The 12064-nt window shown below is 48.7% G+C and overlaps 1 protein-coding gene across 41 annotated transcripts in view; it reads left to right on the plus strand.

Moving 5' to 3' along the window:
- The window catches only part of EXTL3 (exostosin like glycosyltransferase 3), a 130244-nt gene that overhangs the window by 73865 nt on the left and 44315 nt on the right, over window positions 1–12064 (plus strand). For 37 of the 41 annotated variants that reach the window (XM_086875486.1, XM_086875502.1, XM_086875490.1 and 34 more), the window contains one exon: window positions 10061–10163. The exons of 3 other annotated variants lie outside the window; for them this stretch is intronic. The gene's annotated coding sequence lies outside the window, so the exon portion shown is untranslated. Of the gene's footprint in view, window positions 1–9212; window positions 9283–10060; window positions 10164–12064 lie in introns of those variants that run through there. One more of the 41 variants, XM_086875525.1, reaches the window with a different exon arrangement.

Consider the following 12064-nt stretch of genomic DNA (forward strand, 5'->3'; position numbering starts at 1 on the left):
CTGATGGTTTTGGGTGCAAAGCAGCACTGATGTGTATTTTATGGACAAATAAACTGTTGAGGTCTTTTCCAAAGGATCAGGCAGCCTAAATTTGGGGATTGCAGCAAAGCAAACCAGCAGAGAAGGGTGGGTGAAGAGCCTTGAGAGGGGAATGATGGATGTTCTTCATCTGGGAGAGGGGAATGGTGGCATTCCTAAGCTGCTTCTGTGTTTGAAAATCCTATTTTCAGTTGTTCACATTATGTCAAACTTCAGGCAGAACATTCCAACTCGTTGCTTGCTGGTGCTTTTTGGGAAGACTGTAATGAAAACTGTTCAGCTGTTTTGGAAGATGAGACTGAGAAAATAAATTTCCTTACAATTAAAAATAAATAGAAATAAAGGCAGGGTGACCAATTCAAGTCAGGGTGCCTCTGCACTGGGGAGCAATGATTGGATGGTTGGCAAATACCTCGTTTGCAGTTCCCATAAAAATCCACCAAAGCTGGGCCAGTTTGGAAACACTGAGGGAATAAAAGAGGGAGAAAAATAGTTTCTTAATCATCACTGAGTATCACCCTCGGGTTGGATCCTGTCCTTGCTGTTCCCATGGACTGTGTCATTTTGGGGAAGCTGCTGGAAACAATCTCCTCAGAAATACTCTTCCCAGAGCACTGGTTTGGAGCTAAAAAAACCTAAAAAATTAAACCCTGGGTTTAGTTTTGCAGGGATGATGGAATTCAGTGGGACCTGCCCTCTCTGTGTATGTGGAAATCCGTGTGTACATAGAGGTGTATGCTGGTGAAGATGATAAAATAAACCCGTATATAAATGTGGAAGTGTTTAAGGCCAGGCTGGATGGGATTTAGGGCAAGCTGGGGTAGTGGAAAATGTCTCTGCCAGTGGCAGGGGGTGGAACTGGATGAATTTTTGGGTCCCTTTCAACACAAACCATTCTGTGCTATATTAAAATTTGAGGCATTCCCCCCACGAGCAGAAGCTGCCGTTCCTTGTGCATCCTCTGAGGCTCCTGTCCTTGTGGAAGGACAATGCTGGTGCCTTGAGAGCTTCATCCCAGGCTAAATTTGGGTTGAAACAGCTTCAGATTTTAGAAGAGATGTCAGAAAACACAGTTGTACAAATTGTATTTCTGCAAGAATCCAAGCTGGAGGTGGGATGGGACATTGGGCTCTTGGCTTGGAGCCTCCATGGGGGATAAAAACCCTTCTTTTTCTCTTGGTGGAGGTGGTGCTGACCTGCAAGAAAAATAAATATGGTGAGGCATTACAGAGTATTTTGGACCTGTTTTCCTGATCCAGGGAATTTTTCCTTGCACAGTGGCCGAGATGAACACACATCTTCCCCATGCCCACTTAACCGGGAGGAAAACGTGAGAGCCACTGAAGGATGATTTGTCTTATCTGCTGGGCAAACACTAGATTTGCCAGTTTTTCTGGTTATCTTTGTTTGATAGAGAGCAGATAAGCAGATTCATTTTTTTAGGGACCTCTCCTTGTGCTTAATCAATTTTCTCTTGTCCGTAGTGAAAAGAAATTGAGTGTAAAATTTGTGCTTATAGGGAGGAGTGGGTTCTCCGTGAGCTGCTCTCAACAAATCCATCTTTGTGTGATCAGAGCTGTCATGAGGATCGTGTGAGGCCCTGTCTCTGCTCTTTTTTCACCAGGACAGGAAATAGAAGTCATGGAAAGGTTGTGATAAAGCTGTAAATATGGTCATGGGAGTTCTTAGGAGAAGCTGCATCGTGGCCCTTGTGATTTTCATCAGGTACAGAGAACAAGAAAATCTGTGGAGTTCACAACACTAGTGGAGTAATAAATAGCTCCAAGAATGTGATAAATGACTTGGAGCAGTCCAGCTGATTTTTAAACTGGAGGATGGAGCGAGCAGAGGGGGCTGTGCCAGGGCAGAGGGCTCAGCCCTCCAGGAACAGCTGCTGTGCAAAGGTACTTGTGGTTGAACTCAGCAGCCAAATCTGCTTCAGTTCCCAGAATGAGAAGTGTTTAATGCCATCTATGGACATGTGAGCTGGGAAATAGGAACAAAGGATGTTTTTAATCCAGAAATTTCTGAAAATACTGCTGAAGTAGCTTATTTAGCTCTGATGTTTAGCTCGTGTGTTAAAATAGATATGGGAAAAGCTGGGAATCCTGCAGAAGGAGCAGCAGGGCAGCTTTTGGATCGGGGTGAAAACATCCAGAGCTGAACTTTTAAACTCTCTCACTGTGTTTATGGGTCAGGAGAGAGACCAAAATTTGAGTCTCTTCTCTGGGGAGAGGCTGCTGGGTGCTGCAGAGTCCTGGAGAGGGAGGGAGGGTGGGGAGAAGCTCTTTGGAAGGTGACATTGAAGGGTGGACATGGGCTGGGATTGATCCCGCAGCAAACTCCCAGGAAGGGTTGGATTTGCTGCCTCTGAATTTATCTTTGGAGGTTGAACTTGCTTTTTCTTTACCTGTGGGAATGCTGAGGCCAAGAGAGGGTGACACCAGTTGGGTGACAATGAGCAAAAGGAAGTTTTCATTCCCTTTCTTGAAGACAAATTCTCAAGGCACCTTTTCTTCTGTGAAAGCAAAACGCTGTCGTGGAACAGAGGGTGGCTTTGCACCATGAAATCCTGGAAGTTTTTGTTTGGACCAGTTCCTTTCCAATGAATTTTGGCTGTGGGCTGGACAATTTTGTGGAAGGGTATTGTTGCCACTTCTATGTGTTCTTCCTGCTGGAGAAGGAAGAGCTGTGCCAAGACAGATTCTGATGTGCCTGGAGTTATTCTTTGCAGCAGCTCATTTACCCCTGCTGAGCATCCCTCACTTTTATGCTAATTTTCAACTGGTTTAAGGTGAAAAGGATTTGTGATATCTCCAGCTGTTGCTTCAGGTGAAGAGGAACATTAAGAACCTTAATTTGAAGGTCCAGTTTTTATCCCTGAATGTCCTGAGCGTCTGCAGAGTGTACAAAGTGATTTCTTTTTAATACAGGTTTCCTGAGTTAGATAAGGGGGGAAAAAAAATTCATTCTTTCCTCTCAAAAATAAGTCTTAATCATGGAACCATTTAGGTTGGAAGATTTCTCTAAGATTATTGAGTCCAACCATCCCCCAGCACTGCCAAAGCCACCACTGATCCCTGTCCCCAAGTGCCACACCCACACAGTTTTAAAATCCCTCCAGGGATGGGGGCTCCACCACTGCCCTGGGCAGCTGAACCAGGGCTGGAAAACTCTTTTGGGGAAGAAATTATTCATAATACCCCATTTAAATATTGTCTTTTGTCTTGTTACTCCTTGTTGATAAACATTAGGAGTAACAATTCCACAGTAAATGTCCTGTTTTCCTTATCCACCCTCATTTCCATGTTGGAAATCCCTGTGCATTCCTCCTTTTCCTATGCAAAGCCCTCTCTATCAGCTCGATTTGCAGACTTGAGCTTGCTGAGGGAATTTGGGGATTTTTAAAGGGAACCTTTGTCCATTTGGGATTTCAGTGGTCACTTGGCCATCCAAGGGTCAAGGCTGGGAGTTGTGTCTCCTGCAAGGGGGCATGAAAGGGGAATTGTGGCATCTGGGATGCTCTCAGTGGAGCATTTCCAGCATGAGTTACACCCTGCCTTGTGTGCTGGCAGGCTCCTGATGGAAGGTAAATTATTAGCTTAAATCCCTTTCCCTTCCAGTGACTCAGCAGCTTTTAGGGCATCTCCAACCTGCCTGAATTTGGATCATGAGTCTGAACCCAGCCCAGCAAAGTCTGTGAAGGTACAGAATAAGAAAAAAGCAGGAGAAACTTTAGTGGCAGGTTTGGACTTGACTCTTGGGGCCAGGGGGGATAATTTCCCAATTTGTTTCTGGGAAATCAATTGGTTTTGTGCAGGTTTATGGAAGAAACTAACAGTTTATCCTTCACCAGCCTGTTAAAATTCCTTTCTCGCAGCGGGATCATAAAATCTTTGACTTTCTCTCTGCTTTCAACAACAGGTTTTAATTTCCCTGTTGGTGGGATTTTGTTTGCTGAAGTGGAAGGTAAATAAGGGCTCTCTGGAGTTTTCTTGTGGGGGTTTCTCCCCCCATAGACCCATCCTGTGTTATCCTACTCATAATAACAGGATTCCCAAGCACTCCTTCATTTCCAGCCCTTCTCTACATGTTGTTTCTCTGGAGGATTAATACGCTGGGTAACCTCTGTGCACAAACAAATCAGGAACAAATGCAGTTAATGGACCCTGATGGGTTTTTTTGCCAGTTTTTATGGAACACGTTGCCTGAATTAGCCTGGGAAACTTTTCTGCTCTTAAATATCATAGCTCAGTTTAACGTTTTGTGTTGTCCAAACATCTGCTGGACTTTGGCATCTCCTTAATGGCCCTTGGAATGGGAGTGCCAGGAATGCTTTCCAAAGCTGAGGGTCTGGGCTTGTGTTGCTCTGTCTCCATCATGTTGGCCTTCAGCTCAGCTTGGAGCATCCCAGGAATGATTTCCTGGGCATATTTCTGTATTAGTTTGTAGTATTTGTCTGCCTTAGTGCAGGAGAATGAGCTTAAATAACTGTACTGAAAGCAAATTTTAGATTGGCAGTGACACCTCTGACAGTGGGAAAAATGATGGTGGTACAGGCAGGTGAGGGAAGGAAAAAACCAGCCTGGATGAGAGCCTTGAAAGAAGAGAAAATAGGGAAGCAAGTGGAGATAATTGTCAGGGGAGAGTAAGATTGGGATGTTTTTGTGACCAGGAATAAAGGAAAAAGCTTTTTGGTGATCACTGTGAGGATGAGCAGAGGAAAATGGACAAATTTCTCTGGCTGGTGAAGAGATGAGGTCAGAAGTGAGAGCGTTAAATATCCCAAGATGCCATTTAGTGCTGTGTGTTCCACTCCTGCCCCAGCCCCCATGGACAGGAATTGCTCTGGGCACCTGGGGCTGCAAATTCTCCCTCCCTGTTTCCTGCAGGGCAGGAGGAGATCTGTGTACTTATCTGAGAGGCTGGGTTTAATTTCCAGGAGGATGTAAGTCTGACTTGTTTATGTTGGAGCAGCGAGCAGGAGAGGCCAGGAGGAGACCATGTGTGTAAGAGCAGGGCTGGATTCCCCGTGGAGCAGAGGAGCCTTCCTGGGCATCTCTCCAAAGCTGCTCTCTGCATCAGGCATGGGGAAAAAAAATGCATTTAAAATGTTTTTTAAAAAAAGATAACAACAGCAAAGTTCTGTTTCAAAGGATGGAAGGCTCCTTATCCACTAAATACATCCCATCACGTAGATTGCTGTGATCTCCAGAGACCTTCAGGAGCTGCAGCTCACCACATCAAAGGAGTGTCTGTGGGGCTTGGAGTACAAACATGGAATATTCAGGTGCCACAGGGGGTTCACAAGGCTCTGAGTCCGTGCCCAGGGAACAGATATTCCCTTGCTAAGACACCAGCTGACAGCCTCTCCCTTCCAGACAACTCTGCATCAAAGCTGACCTGAAAAACTTTTTTTTTAACACATTAAAACATGTCCCAAACTTAAAAATGCCAAAGTCCAGGTTTAAGAACTTTCCCTCTGCTTAAAAGGTGTTTCTTTACAAAGTAAGTTTTGCTTGTCCTCACAGATTTTTAAGCTCTGGGAGCCACGGGCCTCTCCTGGCAGTGTCTGCATGTGCTGAAGGGGGATGATCCAGGAGAATGATCCATGCTCCAATACTGGTGTGGCACATTCTGATCATCTTCTGCTGGCTTCCCACTGCCAGAGGGCAGGGCTGGGTGGGATATTGGGCAGAGATTCTTGGCTGGGAGGGTGGGGAGGGCTCTGGCACAGGATTCCCAGAGGAGCTGAGGCTGCCCCTGGATCCCTGGAAGTGTCCAAGGCCAGGCTGGATGGGGTGAGGATGAGGATTTCTCTCCTCTGCCCGTGGCACAGAGTGGTCCAGCAGTGTCCCCTCCACGCTGAGCCAGGATCAGTGCAGGTGACCCCATGGCCCTGTGAGCCCTTGCAGGACTGTCAGCCGTGGATCTCCCTCCCTGCAAGCCCCCCAGGAGGTGGGGGAAGGTGACCCACGTGTGTTTCATGGCAGGAGATGGGGACCTCAGGAAAGCTCAGCACCCTGGGGAGCACTGGGGACACCGGGCTCGGTCACACTGAGGACACTGGGCTCAGTCACACTGGGGACACCAGGCTCAGTCACACTGGGGACACCGGGCTCAGTCACACTGGGGACACCGGGCTCGGTCACACTGGGGACACTGGGCTCAGTCACACTGGGGACACCGGGCTCAGTCACACTGGGGACACTGGGCTCAGTCACACTGGGGACACCGGGCTCAGTCACACTGGGGACACCGGGCTCAGTCACACTGGGGACACTGAGCTCGGTCACACTGGGGACACTGAGCTCAGTCACACTGGGGACACCAGGCTCGGTCACACTGGGGACACCGGGCTCGGTCACACTGGGGACACTGGGCTCAGTCACACTGGGGACACTGAGCTCAGTCACACTGGGGACACTGGGCTCAGTCACACTGGGGACACCGGGCTCGGTCACACTGAGGACACCGGGCTCAGTCACACTGGGGACACCGGGCTCAGTCACATTGGGGACACCGGGCTCGGTCACATTGGGGACACCGGGCTCGGTCACACTGGGGACACTGGGCTCAGTCACACTGGGGACACTGGGCTCAGTCACACTGGGGACACTGAGCTCAGTCACACTGGGGACACCGGGCTCGGTCACACTGGGGACACTGGGCTCAGTCACACTGGGGACACTGAGCTCAGTCACACTGGGGACACTGGGCTCGGTCACACTGGGGACACCGGGCTCGGTCACACTGAGGACACCGGGCTCAGTCACACTGGGGACACCGGGCTCAGTCACACTGGGGACACCGGGCTCGGTCACACTGGGGACACTGAGCTCAGTCACACTGGGGACACCAGGCTCAGTCACACTGGGGACACCGGGCTCAGTCACACTGGGGACACCGGGCTCGGTCACATTGGGGACACCGGGCTCGGTCACACTGGGGACACCGGGCTCAGTCACACTGGGGACACCGGGCTCAGTCACACTGGGGACACTGAGCTCGGTCACACTGGGGACACCGGGCTCAGTCACACTGGGGACACCAGGCTCGGTCACACTGGGGACACCAGGCTCGGTCACACTGGGGACACCGGGCTCGGTCACACTGCACTCTGCAGTACTTTGACCAGGACTGGCCCCGTTCCTTCCACGCTCCCACAAAGCAACATTTCCCTGCTTTTCTGGGATAGTTGCCCTAGTGGGACCTGGAATGGAGTCCTGTGCCAGGCAAGCAGCCAGCACACGTCTCAGCAGCGGGATGTTCTCCCCCTGCAGCCCCGCAGTGTCCGGGGCAGCTGGATGGGGATGAAAACCAACATCTCCCACCAGCTTGGGCTGGTGAGGAGAAGGGCTTGGTCCCTGAGGTCAAGGAATTAATTTGCTTTTTGATCATCTGTGGGGAAGAATCCAGCAGAACCCCGGGGTGCTGCTGGGATGGAAAGCAGGCGCCTGCTGTCTCAGAACTCTCTTCAAAACATTTCTTCGCTGGCCGGCGCTGCTGGAGGCTTTCCTGGATTGGGTCTGTGCCAGCCTTGTAGTGCTCCTGTCCCCAGTTTGTCACCTGCCTTGCTGTGTCCCTGCAGATGTGACAGAGCCCTGCTGGCTGCTGATGGTGGGGAGAGTCACGACGTGTTTCTGTGTGCTCCCGTGGCTTGGCAGAGCCGCAGAAATCAGCATTTCCCCCTTTTATGGATCCCCCTCCCCTTCTGCCAAATGGGAATAACATTGCAGAAAGTGCCTGTTGTCGTGAGGGAACAATTTGGTGGCATTCAGGAGTTGCTGAGTCTTGAGCAGCTTCTGCTGGTCCAGCCAGTTCTTTGAAAGTTGGAGTTTTTGGGTACTTTTTTTCTTTTTTCTGTTCAAATAGCAGCTTGCGACGGGCCAGAAACTGTTGTGACAGAGCCTCTAAAATCCTTAAGCTGCTTGAATCACTCCAAGGAGCCAGGCAATAAAAGAGCTGGAATAAAATGTATCCCACAATGTCCTTCACTTCTGCTGACAACTGCAGTTTAAATTACTGGTGCAACCTTTTAGCATAGCTGGCTTGTAAGAAGTAATAAAATATAAAATGAAGTTAGAACAGCGACTTGCCACCTCTTTGATGGAGAGTAGGGAGAAACCATCCTTTTTTTTGAGGGTGAGCCTGTGCTGGGGTGCTGTTATTGCTTTAATGAGAGTGATCAGAATAAAATATTAACATATTCTGGAATTTTCACATCATATTAATTATATAGTGTTTATTAGACACGGGCCTTCACTTTAATCATAAAGCGGCATTTATTCTATGAAGAGCCTGATGTTTTCCAGAGCTCACATTAAAATCAGGCTTTTAAAAAAAACTCTTAAGCCCTCTTCCAGTGAAAGGTGTTGAAAAGGGGTTGAAGTGAGATGATCTCTGAGGTTTTTCTAGCCCACACAATTCTGTGGCTCTCAGGAGAGCGATTTGTTCCACTGATAGATTTGGGCATCCCCACTGCCTGATGATTCCTTGGCTCCTTTGCCCCGAGTGGCTGGAGTTTCACAGGGACTCGGAATAATTGGTGGCTTTGAAGGAAAAAAAAAACCAAACAGATTTTTGTTTTGTGAACTCTCAGCATTCCAAGCTTGCCATAAAACATCTCCAGCCCTGGGAGAGGCGGCGAGGGCCGTGCTGGGTCCAAACCTGGGTGAGGTTTGGAGCGGAGATTTCACAGGTCACGTTGGAACTCTGTTGAGTAACATCTCCTCTCGTGATTTCTGGAGAACCCTGGGAAGAACTTTGCAATCAGGGAAGGAAGGAGAGGTAGAAGGGTCGTGGCTGCTCTTGTTTCTGCAAACATTTTGTAGCCGGGTGCGGATGGAACCCTGCCAGGACCCGCAGCCTGCCAGGAGCTCCCATCACGATGTGTTTTCCTTCTTTGTATCCCAGAGATGTGGGCACTCAGGAAGTGTTTTGCCAGCTGAAGTGAAAGGGATGGAAGGGGATGGAATCAGCCTTTATAAGCAGTGCCAGCCTCCAAGGACCAGCCCTGACTCCCTGCTGGGAGCTGGGACTGGGGAGAGGGGCGGGTGTGGAACACATCAGTGAGAGTCAGGGTGGGGAGAGGGAGGTTGAGATGCTCTGCTGTCCCAGAGGCTGTGTAGGAGGATGAAGGCAGGATGTGGATGGCCCTTTTTGTTTTAAAACAAAGGGAAATGCTGCTGGATGGCCAAGCAGAAGGATAATCCTGGAGCCTCGGGCTTTTCTTAATGAAAGGTATTTTAATTTTCTTTTAATTTTATTTATCTGTTTGTCTGCTGAAATCAGACCGGGTTGTTTGCAGCAGAGGCGTGGCTGGGAGAGGATTTGAGCTAGGGAAAAAGCTGGATGAAGAATTGGTGGGAATTGCTGGGCTTGAGGCTGGGCTTGGTGAGTGGAACTCTGTGGTGTGTCACGGAACAGGTCGGGCTGGGTGGCTTGCAGTGATCTTGGACCTTGGCACTTATGGAACAATGGAGACAATGATTTTATTTAATATTTTTGTGGGAAATGATGGCATGGATGTAACCTGAGAGTTGTCAGTTATCAGAATTTTGTGTGAAATGAGCTGAGAAAGCTGAGAATGACTGGAAGCAGGCTCAGAACTGATGGAGCAGGGAGCTGATGACCCACGTCTGATTCCTTTTTAGATTTGCAATATCCCTCCTCCAGGTGGTCTCATTTGTTCCTGATTCCCCCTTTAGTGTCCTTCAGCCTCCCTTACTCCCCAGCAGCCCAAAATGTCAAACTTGTGGGAGCTTCCAGGCTTAAGACCACGTCATAAATCACAGAATCCCAGAATGGTTTGGGAGGGAAGGGACCTTAAAACTCATCTCATTCCACGCCCTGCCATGGGCAGGGATACCTTCCACTCTCCCAGGTCACTCCATCCCTGCTTGGAGAGGTCCAGAAGGAATGTTTATGTCACAGTGCCTCTCTTGCACGATGCCTCAGGGCCTTGCATAACTTATTTCTTGAATCCATGTGTTTTTGTCTGTGTTTTTCTGTTAAACAGGAGGGAAACCCTTGAGATCAGCGCTGGGAGAAAGAAGAGAGGTGGCGAAGGAGTCGATGTGGGATGTGGGACAGGTCTGAGCCAAGGAGCTGAGGGACAACAGGTAAAGAACAAAGGAGCACTGCAGTGCTAGGCTGCCCCACACCTGGGGTTAAATTGCTTCTTCCCCCTCTGGATTTTTACATAATTTACTGAAACATCTCACACCCTTCCAACAGCACTCTTCTCCTCCCCACAGCCCAGTTGAAATAATGGTGGGATGAAAAAAACTTGTAAAAATAGGGCAGGACCAGCACAGTGTCACCCCCAGAGCTTTAATCAAGCCCCTTACAAATTTTTTGGCCATCAGCTCCTTCATTTAATCATCCATTAATTGCTGAAAGTTTTAGCCAAATTAATTTGGCAGAACTGCAGGCGAAGAAGCAGCATTTCACAATATTCTGGTTTCAGCAGTTTTCAGTTTTGATTTTAAAAGCAGTGTTGAATGTCACTAATGGTCTGAGCTCAGTGTCTGGGTGCCTCGGGATCCAAATCCCTGCACACAGCTCAGGGGGAAGTTGGACTCTGAACATTTTTCTTCTTCTTCAGCATCATTCTCTGGGCAGATTGTTGTCCCCAAACTCTTTGTAATCGAGGTGTGAGGATTAGTCCATGGGTGCTGATCACAGCTCTTGCGGGGGTGTGTGGCTGCCTGGGAGCCTTCCAATCTCACTGCAGAGGCTGGAATTGCTGCCAGCAGCACATTTCTCCTTCCCCAGTTTTCTTCTCACTCCTGTAAGGAAGCCAGAGGATGAGATTTTGTGCCCTGTGCTGAGCTCCTTCAGGCAAACAGGCTCTGGAGTATTGTCAAAACTGCTGATGAGTTTGGGCTCCAGCAAAGGTGTCAGGAGTGAAGTGAAGGTGTCACTCCTGCCTGTTCCAGGGAATGGCATTTCCTGGCACAGGGACACAAGGACACCACCAGGCACAGTAGCATCCTGCACAAAGCTGCTCTCTCAGCCCAAGTTTTGGAGTGGAAGCAGCACGTGGATTGTGACTGGGAGCCACCAGAGTTACTCAGGTCAGAATCTGGCTGCTCAATCTGACTCCTGCTCTTGGGAAGACTTGAAGTGGTACAGCTCAGAGCACCTTAGGTGCTCTCATGGCCTTTTGGCCATGAACTCTGCTCCTCTCTGATGACTCACAGCCAGTTCAAGCCCCTTTTTGACTCCCTGTCAGAGGATTTCTCCAGGAGTGCCGTGTCCTTGGGAGCATCTGCTCCGTATATTCTTGGGCTGAACAGCTTCCAGCAGGCTTAGCTACTGTGCCTGTGATTTCCTGCAGGAAATCCAGCCATGCAGGATGGTGTTTAGCTTCTGGGACTGTGACTATCAAACCATCACAACCTTCTTAAGTTGCCTTTTTTTTTTATTATTTTTTTAAACCTGTTAGCTGTCTCCCCACCCCCAACCCCATATCTGTGCATCCATGGAGCTTTTTTTGCCTGCCTTGTTCAAGTGAAAGAGTAAATCCTTTTTGATTTATTCCAGAGCAGCCCTCGAGCTCAGCTCTTGTGAGAGCCTGTTGACTTGGAGTTCAAAAGCTCTCACGTCTTTGAGGCCAGGCTGTGGTCTTCCATCTTGCCTCAAAGTTAAACTGAAAGAGAAAATTCCTTTTTTTTTCTCCTTAAAAAGAAAATCACCATGCTGTGTAAGGGAATCAGACTTACCTGGAGCAGCAGAGAATGCCAGCATGCAGAATTCCAGGTTAAAATCTGGTTGTTTAGCAAGGCTTTATTTTCAAGCTCCGAGTTGTTTAGGAAAGTGTTTTATGGAGATAAATACTACTTTAAAAGCTGTGCTGTTGCCTGGCTGGGATCCAGCCTGTGATCCTGTGATTAAAGCATTTTTTGGGTGTTTAAACCACTACATTACCACGGTGGCTAGAAATGGTAGTTCTTATCCCTAACTTCCTGCAGATCTGCGGGGTTAGATTAGGTATTAAAAAGAAATTCTTTATTATAAG

This window comes from Cyanistes caeruleus, chromosome 2, assembly GCF_971803275.1.
Source record: "Cyanistes caeruleus chromosome 2, bCyaCae1.hap1.1, whole genome shotgun sequence".
NCBI lineage: Eukaryota > Metazoa > Chordata > Aves > Passeriformes > Paridae > Cyanistes > Cyanistes caeruleus.